The 18,853-nt window shown below is 38.0% G+C and overlaps 1 long non-coding RNA gene across 1 annotated transcript; it reads left to right on the forward strand.

Annotated features, from left to right (window-relative positions):
* The first annotated feature begins 477 nt into the window (after positions 1-477).
* LOC310730269 lies at positions 478-18,122 on the forward strand. The gene is made up of 3 exons (XR_014534786.1): positions 478-726; positions 17,697-17,770; positions 17,869-18,122. It is a non-coding gene; the product is annotated as an uncharacterized lncRNA (long non-coding RNA).
* Positions 18,123-18,853: the final 731 nt, after the last annotated feature.

Here is an 18,853-nt window from a genome sequence, read left to right on the forward strand (position 1 = left end):
AGCAAAATCTATTTGCAACTCTATTTCTCGTGTCTTATGAGTTATGACCAGATCGTATTTAAATAGCAATATTAATCATGTTAATTATTAATTTCACTTTTTCTGCATCGCCAACATTTAAATGGAATCACAATTGCTTTTGTATTTAAATTTTCAAAGCTTTGCACAATTTGCATCTGAAAGCTGTCAATCAAGTGTCAGGGGTGGGACTGTGTTATTGAGCGTGTTGTATTTTATAAAGCTCGTGCAACAAGTTAATAGCAGTTTATAATCTACAGATCTCCTCTTACTCAGTATTCAGTTTCGGACATTTGAGGTTAAATGAGTCTGTGAACTTGACGAACAGCATGTTGTCTTTCCCAACCTAAGTGAAGTGGATACTGCGAATACAATCCTTCCTTAGATTTTCTTACATCTTTTCACAATATTACCTCCAACCTTTAGGAGGAGATAGAGAGTTTACCTACAGAAGGCATATCCTCCATTAAGCTAAGAGTAAGACTGTTAAGTGGGCTAGAAAGACTCTTTAAATCTTCAGTAGCTCAGTTGAGATTATTTTTTTACTTCGGAGTCATCCATGATTTATGGAGAACATCTGATCTACACCATGCTGTGGATTTGTATTAGACACCTGTCTTGATGTTATCCATCTCACCTGGCCTGAGACCTTGTTTGGAAAACCCTTCATGTTGGATAAGAAATTTCCCCACTGCGGGACGAATAAAGGTATATCTCTTCTATCCTACAACTTTTGAACTTGACCACAGTCAAATACTAACAGCTTCTGTGAAGTTCTGTGGTTTGGTGAGAAATTGATTTATTTATTTCATCCTGGACCCAAACTCACTTTGCCTGATCGGAGATGCTGGGAATGAGCAGAACTGTGATTTTTCTTTTTCTTTACAAAAGTTGTGTTCTTCACTTTTAGAGCTTAAATACACCTTCCTGATTTCGGATGAATGTAAATGGCACCAGAACATAAGCATTACAATGAGTTCAGAGTTTTTCCTGATTACCTTCTGTTTTAATGAGGAATTATCCAGGTTTAATGTCTGCTTGTTTCTTTGACTCGTGTCTGAAATACTGATTATTTTGCTGATTTATAAACACATACAGACTCACCCCAGCATTTTACAGAAACAAATCAAGACAAATATGTGTGGGGGGGGTGGCAGGGGGAGGGTGTCAGTTTGCTGGGTGTTGGTGAGTGTGGGTGTGGGTATGTGTGGTTGGGCGTGAAGGTGTTTTGTGTCAGTGGGTGTAGGTATACATGGGTGGGTATATGTATGAGTGTATGTGGGTGGGTGTATGTACGAGTGTATGTGGGTGGGTGTATGTACGGGTGTATGTGGGTGGGTGTATGTACGAGCGTATGTGGGTGGGTGTATGTACGAGCGTATGTGGGTGGGTGTATGTACGAGCGTATGTGGGTGGGTGTATGTACGGGCGTATGTGGGTGGGTGTATGTACGGGCGTATGTGGGTGGGTGTATGTACGAGCGTATGTGGGTGGGTGTATGTACGGGTGTATGTGGGTGGGTGTATGTACGGGTGTATGTGGGTGGGTGTATGTACGGGTGTATGTGGGTGGGTGTATGTACGAGTGTATGTGGGTGGGTGTATGTACGGGTGTATGTGGGTGGGTGTATGTACGGGTGTATGTGGGTGGGTGTATGTACGGGCGTATGTGGGTGGGTGTATGTGGGTGGGTGTATGTGGGTGGGTGTATGTACGGGTGTATGTGGGTGGGTGTATGTACGGGTGTATGTGGGTGGGTGTATGTACGAGTGTATGTGGGTGGGTGTATGTACGAGTGTATGTGGGTGGGTGTGGGTATACGTGGGTGGGTATACCCATATGAGATGGGTAGATGGGTGGGTGTGTGTGTGTGTGTGTGTGTGTAGGTGTGTTTTGGTGGGTGTGTGTGTTCTCCCTTCTGAAGTTTATCAGACAAAAAAACGCAGTGCATCATTTTACAGAGAAATTTTACCAGGAATCGCTGTTGCCATAGAAACAGAGGTTCACCACTGTTTGTTAATCAGCGCCTTGTAGCCAATCAGACTGCAGAATTAAACAGTGCTCCGGTGTGATAAAAGTTTCGAAACGTGCAGCTGGATCATCAGATCATCATTTAAAATGTTATTTTTAATTAATGTGGCGTACTAAAGTCTTTTTTCAGCACTTTGTCACCTCACGTTAAATTTTTTAACACATGCAGGGCGCAAAAAAACAAAGCCGTGAAAGACACAGCGTGTGTGTTCGAGAAACAAAACGTGTTCAGTCCAGGAAACAGTCACAAAGGCTTTATGAAGTTGTGATAAAATCACTGGAAGGAATTGTTTTTTGTTGTTTTTTGTTGCATGTGTAGGCGACAGAAATGACTGCAGTGGTCATATACAGCTGGACTTTTTGCTCCAGTGATGTGATCAGCAGCCCGTGAAGGCAGACGTGTGTTTGGACACAGAGGTGTAACAGCAGGAGAAAAGAGTGCTGGAGTTGTTCTTTGAACTGCTGTGTAATACAGAGTGAATGCAGTTAAACTACATCCTGAGGAAAATAGCTGCTGACCTGAAAACTCCGCTCTTCTTTTCTTCAAGAGCAATTTCACATCTGCACATAAGCCTCAGAGTTTCTTGGCCACAGCCAGAGAGCCAATTATCGGTGTGTGTGTGTGTGTGTGTGTGTGTGTGTGTGTGTGTGTGTGTGTGTGTGTGTGTGTGTGTGTGTGTGTGTGTGTGTGTGTGTGTGTGTGTGTGTGTGGTCTGGCCCTCAGGGGGCAGTTCGGAGTGACAGCTACTTCATAAACTCTTATCAGCCACTCAAAGACACAAACCTGCTTCCTGTCCGTCTTTCTGCTAGTCTTATCACTCACTCCCAACACCAAGCCTGTAGAGTGTGTGTGCGTACGTGTGTGTGTGTGTGTGTGTGTTTAGACCGATTCAAGTGGCTTCTATAATTTTAATTCCAACAAAATTTTATAATGCATAGTGTTATATAAATGGAAGCTGTTTACTACACTACACTACACTATACTACACTATACTATACTACACTACACTACACTACACTATACTACACTATACTATACTACACTATACTACACTACACTATACTACACTATACTATACTATACTACACTACACTACACTATACTACACTATACTATACTACACTATACTACTCTATACTATACTACACTATACTCTACTATTCTATACTATACTACACTATACTACACTATACTATACTACACTATACTATACTACACTACACTATACTACACTATACTATAATACACTATACTCTACTATTCTATACTATACTATACTACTCTATACTATACTATACTACACTACACTACACTATACTATACTATACTATACTACACTATACTACTCTATACTATACTACACTATACTCTACTATTCTATACTATACTACACTATACTACACTATACTATACTACACTACACTATACTACACTACACTATACTACACTATACTATAATACACTATACTCTACTATTCTATACTATACTATACTACTCTATACTATACTACACTATACTATACTCTACTATTCTATACTATACTATACTACTCTATACTATACTACACTATACTATACTATAGTACACTATACTCTACTATTCTATACTACACTACACTATACTACTCTATACTATACTACACTATACTATACTACACTATACTCTACTATTCTATACTATACTACACTATACTACTCTATACTATACTACACTACACTATACTCTACTATTCTATACTACACTACACTATACTACTCTATACTATACTACACTATACTCTACTATTCTATACTATACTACACTATACTCTACTATTCTATACTATACTACACTATACTACTCTATACTATACTACACTATACTATACTTTACTACACTATACTCTACTATTCTATACTACACTACACTATACTACTCTATACTATACTACACTATACTATACTACACTATACTCTACTATTCTATACTACACTACACTATACTACTCTATACTATACTACACTATACTCTACTATTCTATACTATACTACACTATACTACTCTATACTATACTATACTACACTACACTATACTACACTATACTATAATACACTATACTCTACTATTCTATACTATACTATACTACTCTATACTACACTATACTATACTCTACTATTCTATACTATACTATTCTACTCTATGATATACTACACTATACTATACTATACTACACTATACTCTACTATTCTATACTACACTACACTATACTACACTATACTATACTACACTATACTCTACTATTCTATACTATACTACACTATACTACTCTATACTATACTATACTACACTATACTCTACTATCCTATACTACACTATACTACTCTATACTATACTACACTATACTACACTTCACTATACTACACTTTACTATAATACACTATACTCTACTATTCTATACTACACTATACTACTCTATACTATACTATACTATACTATACTCTACTATTCTATACTATACTATACTACTCTATACTATACTATACTATACTACACTATACTACTCTATACTATACTATTCTATACTATACTACACTATACTACTCTATACTATACTACACTACACTATACTACACTATACTCTACTATTCTATACTATACTACACTATACTACTCTATACTATACTACACTATACTATACTCTACTATTCTATACTATACTACACTATACTACTCTATACTATACTACACTATACTATACTCTACTATTCTATACTACACTACACTATACTACTCTATACTATACTATACTACACTATACTACACTATACTCTACTATTCTATACTATACTACACTATACTACTCTATACTATACTACACTATACTATACTCTACTATTCTATACTATACTATACTACACTATACTACTTTATACTATACTACACTATACTATACTCTACTATTCTATACTATACTATACTACTCTATACTATACTATACTACACTATACTACTCTATACTATACTATTCTATACTATACTACACTATACTACTCTATACTATACTACACTACACTATACTACACTATACTCTACTATACTATACTACACTATACTACTCTATACTATACTACACTATACTATACTCTACTATTCTATACTATACTATACTACACTATACTACTCTATACTATACTACACTATACTATACTCTACTATTCTATACTACACTACACTATACTACTCTATACTATACTACACTACACTATACTACACTATACTCTACTATTCTATACTATACTACACTATACTACTCTATACTATACTACACTATACTATACTCTACTATTCTATACTATACTATACTACACTATACTACTCTTACTATACTACACTATACTATACTCTACTATTCTATACTATACTACACTATACTACTTTATACTATACTACACTATACTATACTCTACTATTCTATACTATACTATACTACACTATACTATACTACACTATACTATACTACACTACACTATACTATACTCTACTATTCTATACTATACTACACTATACTACTCTATACTATACTACACTATACTAAACTATACTATACTACACTATACTACTCTATACTATACTACACTATTCTATACTCTACTATTCTATACTATACTACACTATACTACTCTATACTATACTACACTATACTAAACTATACTATACTAAACTATACTACTCTATACTATACGATACTATACTATACTATTCTACACTATACTATACTCTACTATTCTATACTATACTACACTATACTACTCTATACTATACTACACTATACTAAACTATACTATACTAAACTATACTACTCTATACTATACGATACTATACTATACTATTCTACACTATACTATATTATACTATGCTATGCAACTTGCAATCAAACGGAAAAATGACACATCAAGTGCATATGAATGTTAAAGAGGATTCAGAGGATGAGAATCAGTGGAGATGCTTAAAGACACTGTCGACAAAGCAACTTGCAAATAGCACAAGCCAGTCAGTATAGTATAGTATAGAATTGTATAGTATAGAATAGTGTCAAGTCAAGTGAAGTTTATTTGTATAGCGCTTTTCACAACAGACATTGTCTCAAAGCAGCTTTACAGAAATCAACAGTGAAGGTGAAGGTGTGCGTTTGTCCCTGATGAGCAGCCGTGGCGACAGTGGCAAGGAAAAAGTCCCTTAGATGATATGAGGAAGAAACCTTGAGAGGAACCAGACTCAAAAGGGAACCCATCCTCATATGGGTGACATCAAGAGTTTGATCATAAATCTTTCAACAATACAGAACACTGGAGAGAGAGAACTAACATGAGTATTGGAGTATAAGATTATAAGTGAATGTTCTTTCTACAGTCTTTGGTATAAAAAGCTCAACATTTGTGATCATCGTAGATCCAGCATCAGCTTCTCCATGCCAGGGCCTTTAAACACTCGGCATCTACTTCTCCATGATCATCCATAGGTCCATAATCTTCACGAGGTGGGACGTGACTGGAGCTGGCCATACCTCAGGATGCCTCTGGATGGGGAGAGAAAGAGAAGCAGTGGAGAGGAATTAGCGTAGCTGCTGTTCATGATATTAACAGCACAAGTTGATAATGTGCATGTGATCATATATTCTGGAGCACAAGGTTATGATGTGATGTGTGTGATGTGTGTTATGTGTAGGCTTTGCTAAAAAGATATGTTTTTAATCTACACTTAAACTGGGAGAGTGTATCTGAACCCGGAACACTGTCAGGAAGACTATTCCAGAGTTTAGGAGCTAAATGTGAAAATGCTCTACCGCCTTTAGTGGAATTTGCTATTCTTTGCTATCATATAGTATTGTATGGAGTGATATAGAATAGAATGGAATTGTATAGTATAGTGTAGTACAGTACACTATTATACTACACTACACTTTTTCATTCCATACTATTCTATACTATGCTATACTATACTACACAATCCTATTCTATACTGTACTACACTATACTAATTTATACTATACTAATTCTATACCATACTCTAAAATACTATTCCATACTACACTATGCTATTCTACACTATACTATATTGTTCTATACTACACTATTTTATGCAATACTACACTACACAATACTATAATATACTATTCTATACTACACTATATACTGTTTAATACTTTATACTATTCCATACTACACTATACTATTCTACACTATTATTATTATTATTATTATTATTATTATTATTATTATTATTATTATTATTATTATTATACTTTACTGCAGTGTTATTCCCATAGATGCACAGCACACTGCATTTGTACAGTATTACCATGAAGTTTTGCTGATTTTGATAGTGTATTATTTTCACTATATTTTCACTATTTTCCCTCACGATTTTTCAGACGTTTTGTACAGTACTGTTGCAATAAAGTAATTATAGTATTATAGTATTGTCAATATCATGTTTTTACAGTATTATAATGTTTGCAGTTATATTGAATTACTGTCATTTCATGCATCATTGCATTATAACAGTAACATTCTTGTAATAAATACATTATTGCAGTAATTATTATAGCACAAGTGCAGTATGATCGCAGTAGTATTGCAATATATACGGTCTTGTTGCTGTTTTTTTGAAGACTGAGTGTAGTATTGATTTAAAACTGCTGTTAGCTTGTTTCAGTAAATATTACTGCAATATTATTCACATTTTTTTAATGGTATTTATACATTATTATTGCAATATTGTAAAAATCTAATGCTAGTTGACATTGATTGTTAAAATGATTGACAGCATGTCATGCAATATATTAAATATAGTTTTGTCACTATTATATTGTAAGTATTGACAGTGTATTGAGCAATGAGTGTAAAATGTATAATGTGAGGGAACAGAAGAGCAGTACTCGTGGCATGAATTGATCTTGTTGTGAGGATGTGTATCTTGTAGCAGCCGTAGAGACTTACTGTAGAGAGCACTGTATTAAAATACTATAAAGTTCAATAGTCAGCAATCAGTGTCATAAATATTGTGATTATTCTTTTTATGAAATACAATTAATTAATAAACCCAGTGTTATTAAGGAGTGTTGAGCGATTTGAGTGATTAGTAGGAGGATGTTGGTGTTGGTGTTGTCATGGACACACTGAGCTGTAATGAATGAATGACAGAATCCACTGCTTTATTTATGTATTTAGATAAAAATTGGAAAAGAACTCGGCATGGTGGTGATTTTTACGGTGACAAGAGCGAAGCGGATGATAAATGATTTGGTCGGTCACCATTTACACATTTTATTATAATGCAGAGACAAAAATCGGTTGTGTCTGATTATTGTATTACACATCCTCTTGGCCTATTTAAACACACACACATCACACACACAGAGAAATGTAAGAGAGGACTTTATGTAGCTGTTCTATATTGAATATTCGATATTTATGAAGTATTGTAATGAATATTTATTTGTATGAGTTCTCGATCAACAGAGACGTTTTTCGACTCTATTTCACGTCACTTTAAAGTGTAGTGTCGAGAGGACAGAAAATAACCCTGCTAGAACTTTTTACCAAAAAAAAGATGACATGCTGTCAAGTAGGAGACGTCTGGAATCTCACACACAGCCTGATTTCATACCTGACGTCTCTTACCTGGAGCAACCCACCCGTGTTCTCCCCGATAACACACATCCTCAGGCTTTAATAAAGGAGATGCTTCAAAGAGCTTCCAGACGTTTCTCAGAGAAGCGTGACGTCTCTGGGACATTCGGAACACCGGGCCACGTTCTTCACCTTCTACATGCGTTTCATATCACAAAAACCTCTTTCCTGTCATGTGACCCGTTTGATCTAAATAATAACTATAACAACTGTGGGTCTGTATCTAAAGAGATTGTGTAAATCTGAAAGCAGCTGCTTGTGTTTTTGGTCTTATACAAGGTGAAAGTTCTGATTATTGTGACTAAAAACATTCACCTCGTACTTGTTTGACACGTCTGTGAAATCAGCTCATTTCTAAAAGTCTTAACTTTTACCAAAAGTCCTTCATACGTGATGCACATCGTCAACCAGCACCACCAAGACCTTCTCTGCTCTTCTCAAAATCACTGAATTCAGATTCCCTATGAATGTTTTCAATTAGATATTTCCGATCTAACATCCAAACTAATAATCCTAACCAGGAGGTTTCACTGGTGATCCATATGAACTTTTTAGAGGGAAGACAGAATTTTAGATGAATAACAAATTTGGATCTCATATGCTTTTTACAACTGGCCCCATAATATTATGAAAGAATTTTTATTATTTAAAAAAAAGAAATATTGAATACAATTTTTTTACAATAACATGAATTAAATAATACATTCAAAAATAGTAATCAAGCTAACATTAGCATAGCATAACTAGCTACTGTAGAATGTTTCCTCAGTTATTTTTGGAAAACAACTTGCTTTTACATGATCATATTTAATTCACTATAAAAAAATAAAAGGTTGTACTTTTGATTATTTCGCTTCGTAAACGTCATGTGGTCTGATTAGTTTCACATTCGATATAAAAACATTTGGGGTGGGGGGGGGGATTTAAAGGCAGGTATCGACGATACACACGAGACAAAAGGACAACAAAGTCGATTGGATTCATTCAAACCATGTGCAGGCAATTAGGACGCCATTATTGGATCGAACCTCCCGAGCCTCGACCTTTGACCTTTCCGTTTTATTTCTTGGCTGAAACGAGATGTTTGGTGGCAAATTAAACAAACAAAGAACCAAAAACATGAAATATAATCCTGCAGTCTGAAGTCTACACAAGTGTTTTGTACAAAAGGTCACCATATATACACACACACACACACACACACACACACAATCCTATTATTGCGACTTTGTGTTCTCCAAAATCAACAAACAAAAGAAAATGTAATCTGGTCAGTGTGTAAATGTCTTTAGGGATTGACGCTGTGGGGACGAAGACACTGTGAGGACTCACAGGGAAAATGTGTGTTAATCATAATGATTGTTGTTCTTTATTATTATTTACACGTGTCATGGTATTGACTTGGCTGCTCCATGACCCTGACTCACCACCAAACCCCATTTCCCATCAGCCACCAGCAGCGCCTCGTTTTCTCGCCGCCCTGTTGGTGATCGTGTGCAGCTGATTGCACATTTCTCATCACTACACTTCTGATAAATCTCCTGGTGACCCTCCTCTCAGCTTCTGAAGCTCGGAGGTCTGTGTCCTGCTTTACTTTATAAACTTCTGTTTTTGTCTCATTCTGAGATTCATGTTTCGCTTTTGAAAAATCTCCTGCACTCGCATAAAAAGAAAATGAGTGCAGTCATTCAATCATCACACAACCCAGGGTTCTCCAGAGGGCAGAGTGCGAAGTGTGTGAGAGAAGCGTGGGGGAGGGAGAGGGAGGGGGTGGGGAGGGGGGGGGTGGGAGGGAGAGGGAGGGGGTGGGGAGGGGGGGGGTGGGAGGGAGAGGGAGGGGGTGGGAAGGGGGGGGGGAGGGGGGGGGGAGGGGGAGAGGGAGAGGGAGAATGAGGGAGAGAGAGAGAGAGAGAGAGGGAAGGGGTTTGAAGGGGGAGGGAGAATGAGGGAGAGAGAATAATGAGAGGCACATATTTACTTGTGTTTTCAACCATCTGCCATTAAAACACTCCTGTTCTCTGATCTTCTCTGTGACTAATCACAAATGTTACTGCTGAATGTTAGAAAGACAGAATTAATGGAAACTTGAAGATTTGCTTAGGAACAATGTTTACTGTTAAAAACTGCTACAGAAATAAATCGATTAGTGTGGAAGTGTTTAAAGCTGCTAGAAGATTCAGAAGATGACATGGAGTAGATTCAATGTGTTACATGTTCTTTAACAAGTCGGATCAGTACTGAACAGTACAATAATAAAACAGGGAAAATGAAAAACAGAAAATGTATATTTATTTATGGTTTATATTATATAATAAGAGTTTTAAAATAAAAGTGATTATTTTATTTATTTTAAATGAAACAATTTGTTACAGTTGTTACAGGACCAATTGAACAAATAATTTTAATTCAACAATGATCTGAATGACGCTCCAATATTTATAGTAAGAGATTTTAGAAGATTTCACATGAAATGGACAGGCAGGTCTCTGTCTCAGCCTCGGTCTCTGTCTCTGTCTCAGTCTCAGCCTTGGTCTCAACCTCGGTCTCAGACTCTGTCTCAGTCTCAGAAGGGAATTAAGCACTAAATATTGAAAGCAGGTTGGCTCTTATAATTCAGGTCTGAGCCTGAGGTTTGGACACGTTCTCCCCGGCTCTGCTCTCCATCCTGCCTCTGGGGCTCACTTTAAATTACCATCTGAGGAGTCTGAGGCTCGGCCCATTGCTGGCTTTTTAACTTTTTCCTACTTCTTCAGCAACAGCAGTGATGAAACACACAGGGCCCGGGAGAATGTGCTATGATCATAACCCACCACCCACCACCACCACCACCCACCCCCAACACACACACACACACACACACACACACACATTCCCACATTTCACTGATATTTTATATATAATGCAACTGTAAACACACTCACTCTGTCAAACCTGGAAAAGATTTATTACACACACACACACACACACACACACACACACACACACACACACACACCTGATGCTTAAGTACGGCTCTGTTACTACAAAACCTAAAGGACTGATCATAAAAGTGTATTAGAGAGATTCCAGTGTCTGAAAGGGGGCGGAGTTTACAAAATGTGCAAAAAAGACACAGAAATTCAGGCACTTAGATAAATGGAAGGTCAACAAGAAAGAAGAGAGAGAGAGAGGGGGGGGGGATACACTAACCCACATTTGAGATAGAAAAAAATCTATAAATCTAGTGTTCAGGTAGACAGATAAAGAGGCAGAAAGAAAGACTAAGAAAGAGATGGAAAATGAAGAAAAAAGATAAATTCAACAAGACAGAAAAAGAGAGAGAGAGAGAGAGAGAGAGAGAGAGAGAGAGAGAGAGAGAGAGAGAAATTTAGTACTAGAAATAATAACTAAACCATACTGAAGAAAAAGAGATTGAGATCAATAAAGAAAAAGGGGAGGGAGGGAGGGAGGGAGGGAGGGAGGGAGGGAGAAAGATAAAAAGAAAAATCCTATCAATCTAAATTAAGGAATAGACAAAGAGAAAGAATGACTTGCAGAAAAAAAAAATAGACAGAGTTAAAAAAAAAAAGCGTTAAAAAGAAAAAAAAGAGAAACAAAGATCAATAGAGAGAGAAATACAGATGCATAGTAAGAAGGAGTGAAGGATGATGGAGTGATGAAGGAAAAAGAAAGCCACCCAAGAGACAGAAAGAAAGACAAAGCTGGAGAGATATACAGAGATTAAAAAAGAAAGTGAAAGAGAGCAGTGTAGATCAATAAAGAGAGGGCGAGATCCAAATAGAGTCAGACGGAGAAAAACGAAATACAGAGTAAGATGATGAAATGCAGAGAGACAAATGGACTGAGTGAAGAAGGGATACAGGACAGAGAGAAAGAGAGAAATCATTGTGTAATAATCACTTAAACCAGAGGCACTTCACATAAAAAAGCCAATAATGTGTTGAGTCACCAAAAACAATCACAAACCCCTTTTCTCAACATTCCCCCCACATTTCTTCCCCCATTTTCCCTCACTTCCCCCCACATTCCCCCACATTTCTCCCCTCCCCCATTTCCCCACATTCCCCACACATTTCCCCCCCACACATTTCACCACATTTCCCCCCACATTTCCCCCCCACATTTCTCCCCTCCCCACATTTCCCCACATTTCCCCCCACATTTCCCCCCCACATTTCTCCCCTCCCCCATTTCCCCACATTTCCCACACATTTCCCACACATTTCACCATATTTCTCCCCCCACTTTCCCCACATTTCCCCACATTTCCCTATTCCTAAAAAATTCCACATTAATACTCCTCACCATTGATATTCTTTTAGAGACATGCCTCATCATTTACATGTCTCACTATGAACACGTCTCACCATAGATACATTTCACAATCATTAAACACTGTTCACCATGGACATGTCTCACTACAGACAGAGCTATCATTCAACTTGACTCATCATGGACACGTCTCACCATAAACAGTGCTATAATTAAACATTACTCATCATATACACGTCTCACTGTGGACATGACTCACGACAGACAGGGCAATCCATTAACACTCACCATGGACACGTGCGTTACACAGCTTTACCATCGACACGTCTCACCATAGACATGTCTAAAGATAGACACGTCTCACTGCATACAGAATTTGACCTCCACAACTTTGCTGCTGTGAGACGTGAACGAGACGTGGACATTGTGTGAATGTGTTTCTCTTACACTCTCAGACTTTGTTATATTTGGATTTGAATGTACATTAGAAATGGATAAATCGTGTGGATGAATTGTTGTGGTGTAAGAAAAATAACGCTGATTAGAATAACTAATCAGCGTCAGGGTGGGCGGAGAAACGGAGCGAGGGTCCAGGACATCCAGTGTCTACAGTGCAGTTGTGATTTAGTATAAGGGGTCTCCGGGTGAGTAATGAATGCGGACAGCAGCATATGGGTCTCTCTTTGATTTGTTTAGCTCAGGGCAGGAAGGCAGAGAGGGGAAGATGAGACGAGCCGGGACTTGTTGTGGCGAGGCTCAGGGGCTGAAGCGAATCGGAGGAGCTGACACGCATAATGCGATGCCAAAAAGGAATCGCCGTAGTGCTGTGATTAACGGACATGGAGGAGGTGAAGAGGAATAAATTAAACTAACTTGAGATCTAACAAAAGCTGTGATACGCTGAGATTCTACCTCAAAAACATGTCATTTGGGTACTTGAACAGAATTATGGTGGAAAATGCAAAGAATAATTCGCAACCTAGAGCTTGCTGGCTTCGAGTGCACAGAATGAGAATCAGTCTCGCACCGTACACTGAATAGCTAAGAGTATATCTAATGAGTAACGAAGCATGCTGAGAAGTCGCCGCTGTAGGGATGTAGGTCCTATTCAGATCCAGTAGATAAACTAGATAACTGCCTCCATCTGTAGCCAGAATTATTGAATGAATTCCATGTAGTTTGTGTTTAAAAACTCATAATAAATCGCTTACTATTAAAGAGCCCAAAAATACCAGAAACAATCCTTTTTATTTTTTTACAGTTATTTAAATAAAGAAATGCTAGGACACAAGTGACAGTGTTAGCTAGCACTGCCAGAGCCATGTCGAGCAGAGCAGCCGTGGAGAGACGACCCTGACCTCACAACTCACTACTGAATGTAACTCACGTCTCTGATCCACATGAAAGCTGTACGAAGTACAATTATTACACTCTGACCAGCAGGACACCTGAACAGTGTGAGGGTGAAAGGGCACAAGCTCACAACCTTCTGGGGCTCGATCACTGTTCAGTGTCTCACCTGGACTGTTCTACTAACAGTAACTGTTTAATGCTGTTATAGTAAAGTACTGAGTGATGAGTGAGATGATCAGGTGATGAGATTATGTAATGAAATGATGAGTGATAAAGCGATGAGTGATGTGATGATGCAGTGATGAGTGATGATGGAGTGGAGTGATAATGGAGTGATGTGATGATGGAGTGATGTGATGATGGAGTGATGTAATGATGGAGTGATGTAATGATGGAGTGATGTGATGATGGAGTGATGTGGTGATGGAGTGATGTGGTGATGATGTGATGTGATGATGGAGTGATGATGGAGTGATGATGGAGTGATGATGGAGTGATGATGGAGTGATGTGATGTGATGTGATGTGATGAGTGATGTGATGTGATGTGATGAGTGATGTGATGTGATGTGATGAGTGATGTGATGTGATGTGATGAGTGGTAAAGTGATGGTGTGATGAGTAATAGAGTGATGAGTGATGATGGAGTGGAGTGATAATGGAGTGATGTGATAATGGAGTGATGTGATGATAGAGTGATGTGATGATGGAGTGATGTGATGATGGAGTGATGTAATGATGGAGTGATGTAATGATGGAGTGATGTAATGATGGAGTGATGTGATGTGATGATGGAGTGATGTGATGTGATGATGGAGTGATGTGATGAGTGATGTGATGTGATGTGATGTGATGTGATGTGATGAGTGATGTGATGTGATGTGATGTGATGTGATGTGTGATGTGATGTGATGTGATGTGATGTGATGTGATGAGTGATGTGATGTGATGTGATGTGATGAGTGATGTGATGTGATGAGTGATGTGATGAGTGATGTGATGTGATGTGATGAGTGATGTGATGTGATGTGATGTGATGTGATGTGATGTGATGTGATGAGTGATGTGATGAGTGATGTGATGTGATGTGATGTGATGTGATGTGATGTGATGTGATGAGTGATGTGATGTGATGAGTGATGTGATGTGATGAGTGATGTGATGTGATGTGATGTGATGTGATGTGATGTGATGTGATGAGTGATGTGATGAGTGATGTGATGAGTGATGTGATGTGATGTGATGAGTGATGTGATGAGTGATGTGATGAGTGATGTGATGTGATGTGATATGTGATGTGATGTGATGTGATGTGATGTGATGTGATGTGATGTGATGTGATGTGATGAGTGATGTGATGAGTGATGTGATGAGTGATGTGATGTGATGTGATGTGATGTGATGTGATGTGATGAGTGATGTGATGTGATGTGATGTGATGTGATGTGATGTGATGTGATGTGATGTGATGTGATGTGGAGTGATGTGATGAGTGATGTGATGTGATGTGATGTGATGTGATGAGTGATGTGATGTGATGAGTCATGAGTGATGTGATGAGTGATGAGTGGTAAAGTGATGGTCTGATTAGTAATAGAGTGATGAGTGATGTAGTAAAGTAATGATGATTTGATGAGCGATGGATGGATGGATGGATGGATGGATAGATAGATAGATAGATAGATAGATAGATAGATAGATAGATAGATAGATAGATAGATAGATAGATAGATAGATAGATAGATAGATAGATAGATAGATAGATAGATAGATAGATAGATAGATAGAACTTGTCATTGTATAGTGCAGGTACACAGCAACGAAATGCAGTTTGACATCAAACTGAGAAGTTCAGATAAATAAATATGTAAGTAAATTTTCATCAAATAAATAAAAAAAAAAGCAGTGAAAAATTGAAAGTTGATGGAGTGATGAGTGCTGTGGTGATGTTACTTCTCTTTATGGCAGCTATTTACTTTTATCCCTGAGCTTTTTAACCGAATCTCCTACAATATAATCTTCCTCTGACCAATCAGAATCCAGAATTCACCAGTGCTATGTGGTAAGAGTAAATAGATTAATGTAATCAAAAGTGTGTGTGTGTGTGTGTGTGTGTGTGTGTGTGTGTGTGTGTGTGTGTGTGTGTGTGTGTGCGCGCTACACATTTACTAAAGCCAAATCCATGTAATCTCTCAAGCTGCTATTTCACAACGGCGTTGAGTTCATGCTGTGGTTAACAGGAGTGTGATGGCTCTGGCAGTCAGCAGACAGAGGATTTGGTGGAGGATACGGGGGATTTTATGTCACACACACACACACACACACACACACACACACACACACACACACACACACGCAGTAAAGCTAACAGGGAATAGAGTGAAGGTTAATGTGGATAAAGTTAATCTTGTTTTCAGCAGAACATTGAATTATACGATATGCAGAGATTTGATTCACTATTTTATGGTCGTTATATTGGATTATGGGTATTTTTTATTTTTTTCGCTTTGGGAGGCAAATAAATCTGTCTGATAGGATTGGAAGCTGATCTCGACTGCCTGATTGTTATTTGTTGGTTGTATGATTATAAAAACATTCGATGTTGATGGTTTATTCTGGTTTTTTGGGGAAGAATCGGTCAGATTGCTGGCAGCACGGCAGCTCACACAGCTTCATATCATCACACTCGTTCTAATGCGCTCATCATTTCTATAGTAACAGCTTGTTCATGGAAATTCAGCAATTCCACCCTACTAGAGATTCCCATCACAGGACTGGATTCATGTCCTCCTTTAGAGAAATGAGTTCTAGAAATAGATTTAACAAAGTACTGCTAACACTCCTGTGTGCAATTCTAAACTGTCTCTGTTGTTTCATTGAGGTGTTTCTGCTCTGTTTTTGCTGTAAAATGAGCAGCTTCATGGTGTAACATTGAACTCTGTATTATTACATTCTTTTCCTCACATCACACAGGGGTTAGAAATACAAATATCACCCAGATGTTCTTTTAAAATTTTTCTTCTAAACTGATTGAGATCAGAGCACATGGGCAGCAACAGCAATGCGGCGCATCTCTTCATCTAATCAGTGAAATCCATCAGATATTTGAGCTTCAGTTGCTACAGCAGATGAAGCTGTTTTGGATTCTAGATGTTATAAGAGCGATCAGGACGGAGCTGGTTATCTGTTCACACCTTGTTTATGGATGCAGTGCTGCAGAATTTCAATTGCCGACCTGACAACATGGCTCTTTCTCTTCTTTATTCATCCCCCCCCCCCCCCCCCCCCCCACACACACACACACACACACACTTGTTTGCTCTCTCTTGCTATCTCTTTCTTCCCCGTTAGGACAGAAGAAGCACAGGAGTGTTCTGCAGTCTGGTGGGGTTCAGGACTGCTTTGTCGTCACTGGACACAACAAGGTCAGAGGGAGGTTTAGACTCAAAGCAGTCGTGACTCAGCACTTAAAGTTCTGTCACACTTTTCATTCAGAAGACGTTGTTTCGCTTTTCCATTCCAGCCGCGTCGCATTTGGGTGTGTAGCATTACCTAGTGAACAAGATGGGGGCAATGGAGACCATGAGGGAGAACTCATAAAGAAATGTCTTTCTAAAAGCTCTGAACACTGGGAGATGAGAACTCTTGGAGCGGAAAAGTGTGAGATCTCTGGAGTAAAAAGAGCAGAGGAACTCTGAAGGAAGAAATGCAGATGATCTCTAAAAGAAGATAAGCAATAGAACTCCGAGAGAAGAAAGTTTGAGAACTCTGGCGGAAAAGAAAAGTGTGAGATCTCTGGAGCAAGAAGAGCAGGAGAGCTCTTGGAGATTAGCAGCAGAACTGTAGAAAGAGAGAAAAGGAACTCTAGGAGCACAGAAAGTAAACGAGTGAAGGAAAACTCTTGCGGAAGAATAGAGAACGCTGCGCACTTTCATTCAGTGAAATGTTTTTAGATTAAGATTTTCTGGAAGCTTTGTAGAACATGGTGAAGTCTTTCATCTCTGATCCACATGACTCTGTAGCTCACACCTTTGTTCTGCTGAAGGAAATAATTCAGAATAAAAATAAAATAAATGAGTGAATGATTTTTTTTTTTTTTTAGTTTAAAGTCTGAAATCTGGTTTGACTCAATATTTCTGTCTCCTTAGTGAGAGATTTAATCTGTACAGCACGATCTGCTGTGAGACGGAGACCAGATCAAACAGTATGATTAGATATTGATGTTGGCATTTATGATGAGAGAGAGAGAGAGAAAGAGAGAGAGAGTGAGAGAGAGAGAGAGAGAGAGAGAGAGAGAGAGAGAGAGAGAGAGAGAGAGAGAAAAAGAGACTTTTTTTTTTACTTTTTACGGCCCTTTATTGGAACAGGTCACATCTCGCTTGAACACATGGAGACTCAATAAGCAAATAAATAAACCAATAAATAAAAAGTACATCAAACCATTACAACAAACTGAAGTCAGTGAGCAGTTAAAAACTGATTAAAGGTTATTTTAGCTCTGGTGTAAA

This window comes from Silurus aristotelis (genome assembly GCF_946808225.1).
Source record: "Silurus aristotelis genome assembly, chromosome: 8".
NCBI classification, from domain to species: Eukaryota; Metazoa; Chordata; class Actinopteri; order Siluriformes; family Siluridae; genus Silurus; species Silurus aristotelis.